Genomic DNA, 3290 nt, shown 5'->3' on the forward strand with positions numbered 1-3290 from the left:
GGGGGCATTGGCTTTGGGCTGGGACTGTCACTTCCCCCGCTGCCCATCCAACAGGATCACAGCAAACGAAACCAGCTCAGCCTGCAGGGGAAGAGTTCAGTCCAGGGCCTGGTGCATTCTGGGAGCAGGGACGGTGCAGAGAAAGGGCAGATACAGGGCACCTCTGAACACTCCGCACAGAACTGCTTGTCCTGACCCACAGCCCCTGTTATCCCAGCCCTGGGCTCCCCTCTCACTGCTCTGCCAGTGCCCCTCACTCCCAATCCACAGACCTCCCCCGCTGTATCTGTGACTTCTGCTACTGAACCACCAATGCGCTGACTCCTCTTGTGAGACATTTCTCTGCACAATACTGCTGCTAATCCAGTTACTGACTCCAGGAAACATTTTCCTTAGCCTGGTTCCTTGTGTCACTGGTTTCTATAGCAAAGGCCAGTCCCTGGCCCTGTGGTCCAGACATCCTCATTCACATCAAGCTTCAAGTTGAGAATCATTTCCCATTCCCGCTCTGTGGGAGGGGACACTTTTAAATGCGCTCTCTGTGCGACTGCACATGGCTGAGCAAAGAGAACAAACCCAAAATCCCCCCTGTGCTTTGGGAGCCAGGTTTGCTGTGGGAATTCTGTAGTTCAGATGACTTCACACCTGGGCATTGTGATTCTTTACCAGTTTCTCTGGCAGTGGGGCAGTTTTGTGCTCACAGCTGTGATGGCAGAGTGGTTAAGGCGTTAGAGTTGAAATCCAATAGGGTTTCCCTGTGCAGGTTCAAATCCTGCTCACAGTGAGGCCTGTGTTTTAGCTACTCTCTAACCCGGGCAATACCCCTCAACAACCCCCTGAGACACTCTCAATTCTCTCCCCACCCCAAGTAAATCCTGTTCTGCTCCTTTCATAGAGATTCCTGGGACACCACTTCTCAGCACCTGAAGCCTCTGGCACTCACCTAGTGCCCCATAGATCAGCCATAGCCCTGGTTCTACTTCTCTCTCTAGCGTGTGAAAGGAGCCAAGTCAGCGAATCCATGGGGGCTGCAGAAGCAACAGACAGAAAAAAAAAGGTGCCCAGCAGCCAACTCTGCCCTGGCACCTCCCACCTGCTAGCAGGCCTGGCTGATAAGCTCCTCCTCTTCTCCTTCAGCGCCTCCTGCTGGCCATTGATGGGGTGTGCTGGAGGAGTGAGGAGAGAAAGAAGTGGGGCAGGGTCGGGTAGGAAGAGATTTGATGGTTTGGGGGCAGGGCCTGTGGTGGAGCAGGCACTGAGCACTGCCTGGGAACTCTCAAAGTCAGCACCTCTGAGCGCAGAAGCCTTCCCTGAGTCTGAGCTGCCAGGATCCCTGCCGCAGAGCAGGTGCCACAAGTCTCAGCCTCTCTGTCCCACACATGGCTCTGGGCACCACCAGGAATCATTTGGCTCCAGGCACACAAGGCAACTTAAAAGCTGAGTCCCTGGACAGCAGCTCAAACCCTGGCCTCTCCCATTAAGAGCCTGGTGCTCTGCTGACTGAGCTAGCCAGGCTTGCTAAGAGCCTCCTCTTCTTGTCCATGGCCACTGGCAATTCCTCCTTCTTTTCCTCTCTCCTGCACCTGAGGGTCACTAAATCTCCTCACCTAGACAGCCAGCCCGTCCACTGCACCCCAATCCCCCACTCCTGAGCCTCCCTGCCAAAGTCCTGCACCTGGCTCCATAGAATTAATTCTCACGTGTCGCTGGGAACTCTGCTTCTTGTGCCCAGAGAGTCTCAGCCCCCCATCAGTAGAAGACTTGAGAAACACAGTGTCTGCCTTTTCTAAAGAAGGGCTTGGAGGGGCTTTTCTCATGTGGCCTAATGGATAAGATGTCTGACTTCAGCGCAGGCATTGAGAGTTCAAGTTGCTTCATGGTTGTGTTGCTGCAGTTTTACCTTCGTGCTGAAAGTCCTGCTCCCTTCAGGGCTGGAACCTCTTCTTGGCGGCTCAGGCCAATGCTCTGGCTTCAGCTAGAGCCTGGGAAGGAGTTGGGAGTTGGGTGTCACAAAGGCTGGGGCATGAGCTGCAGGTGCTTCCAGTCTAGCCTTTGCCCTTCCTGACTTGCCAAAGAAAATGGGCGGCTGCCCAGGCCAGCGTGTAGAGCAGTTTCCCTCTTCCAAGTGTGCACCTGCCCCTGTGCTTGAGGGGGTTGGTAAATAGCACCTTGGGAGCCTGAGTGTTTCTCTGCTTCTTGCCAGCTGAGGAAAAGCCTCTTGGGGTAAAATCACCTGCCCCACTGCAAAAGTGAGCACTGTGAGTGGGAACAGACTGAGGCCACGCCAGGGGACTGGCCCTGCTTTCCTACCTTCTTTTGATGTTGGCCACAGAGCATCACCAGCTCCCCTGCATGCTGGTCTGTGGGTCGCTTTCAGTGGGTGTTTGGTATGGCAGGGAGCAGCCTGGCCGGGGGTCTTTGTGGCTGTCTGCTGGCCATGCAAGGGCATGGTCCTCCCCTCCTCTTGACCCGCCTTCAGTTGCTCTGTGGCTTATAAACCTTCCCTTGGAGCTGTCAGCACCAGCCGCCTCTGCTCTAGGTGTCCGGAGGAGGCAAGGTGTGAGGGACTCCAGGCTGGGCTCCACCCTCCCTCCTGCCAAGCCCTGACTATTAATCCTGGCCCTGGCACTCCTTTCTTCAAGCGCCGTGTGGGCCAGAGGAAAGGTGTGGCAGCAAGCACAAGGGCCAAACTTGTGGGCATCGCGTGAAGCAGCAAGAATCCCAACCAGGTCAAACCACAGGACTACAGGCAGCCATAGCCACTTCTATACCCCAATCCATTGCAGCCATCTCAACCAACGACCTAGTTCCAGTGGGTGTGAGTCACTCAGCAGGAGGGAAAAGACTCACTCTTAAACAACTAGAGACAAGGAAATTGAGCACTTTGAGCTCCAGGGCTTTACCACAAACCAATACAGGTCCCACTGACATTTGAACTCAGATTGCAGGATTCAGAGTCCTGAGTGCTGCCCATTACACAATGGGGCCAGCTTATGCTGCCTTCTCTGGCCATCGGTGACCCTCATGGGGCTGGCTCGTGTAAGGGACTGTTGGCCCTTTACTAAAACTTAGTGGAGTTTTTGGTTGGCTAGTTCCCAGTCCCAATAAAAGGGGGAAGGGTCAAAGGGAAATCAGGACTCTGAGACTGACATGCCCCTGGGGCAATGGTCACCAACTGGTAGGGAACACGTGAGAATTTGTTAATGGAGAAAAATTCCCGGTGAAAGTTGGCAAAGCTGTGAAGATTTTGAAAAAATCCAGTGAATTTACACATGAAGATACAAACAGAG

At 54.3% G+C, this 3290-nt stretch overlaps 1 non-coding gene across 1 annotated transcript; it reads left to right on the forward strand.

The window, feature by feature from the left end:
* The first annotated feature begins 702 nt into the window (after positions 1-702).
* On the forward strand, positions 703-784 carry TRNAS-UGA (transfer RNA serine (anticodon UGA)). The gene has a single exon. It is a non-coding gene; the product is annotated as a tRNA-Ser (tRNA).
* Positions 785-3290: the final 2506 nt, after the last annotated feature.

This window comes from Gopherus flavomarginatus, unplaced genomic scaffold (genome assembly GCF_025201925.1).
Source record: "Gopherus flavomarginatus isolate rGopFla2 unplaced genomic scaffold, rGopFla2.mat.asm mat_scaffold_295_arrow_ctg1, whole genome shotgun sequence".
In the NCBI taxonomy this organism is placed as follows: Eukaryota; Metazoa; Chordata; order Testudines; family Testudinidae; genus Gopherus; species Gopherus flavomarginatus.